The following is a 755-nucleotide window of genomic DNA, read 5'->3' as shown; positions in this document are numbered from 1 at the left end:
CCAGTTTGATTATGTTAACAGAATGACAAGAGTGATCACTCTTAGTTGGTAGATTATGAATCCAATACTCAGAGCAGTTGGGACGTAATTTGCAATAATGTTAGAGCTGGAAGGAATCGTAGAGAAAAGCCTACAACCTGTGTGGCCCAGATGGGGGGAATGTGGACTCACACGTCAGGGTTGGCAGGACCCAAGTCAGGGCTATTGATCTTTAAACTATAACCGGGGCACCAGGCACAAAGCCAAACACTCATTGGGTTAAAGTTTTCCTTTATTACCAAGATTGAGACTCGCAGGAAGACAGGGTGATCATTCTCATAGCCAGCCTTACTTTGGGAGAACTTCACAGAGTTCTTTTTTTTTGTACGAAAGGTCTTTATTGGTAGGGGGAGGGAGGCTGCAGAGCAGCATGGAGGAGGAGAGAAAAGAGAGGAGAGAGATAAATAGAGAGTGGGAAGAGAAGAGAGAGAGAGAAGAGTGAGGGGGAAGACAGGAGAGAGAGAGAAGGAAGGCAGAAGGAGGCAAGAGAGCCAGAGTTCTTATACCATCCCCGGAGTTGTGATTTTCAGCGATCCATCATCCAGCCCTGGGGTCTCTTCTGCAGGACTCTTTGCCACGTTTCCAATCTGTACCTTTCCATCTGTGGGTTCTTCCTTCAGCCCAGGGTCCTGATGGCCTTTAAGGTGTCAGAACCAGTAGAGGACCAGCTGACATGACTGTCTGCTAACTGGTTAGATGATTAGGAAACTATGACC

The 755-nt window shown here is 47.2% G+C and overlaps 1 protein-coding gene across 2 annotated transcripts in view; it reads left to right on the top strand.

Moving 5' to 3' along the window:
- Positions 1 to 755, top strand: part of LOC100966144 (liver carboxylesterase 1-like) — an 81577-nt gene that overhangs the window by 58046 nt on the left and 22776 nt on the right. The window lies entirely within an intron of this gene.

Source organism: Otolemur garnettii, unplaced genomic scaffold, assembly GCF_000181295.1.
Source record: "Otolemur garnettii isolate 467f Iridium unplaced genomic scaffold, OtoGar3 scaffold00058, whole genome shotgun sequence".
Lineage (NCBI taxonomy): Eukaryota > Metazoa > Chordata > Mammalia > Primates > Galagidae > Otolemur > Otolemur garnettii.
Note: the sequence above shows the minus strand (reverse complement) of the source record. Positions and strands in the feature narration are given on the sequence as shown.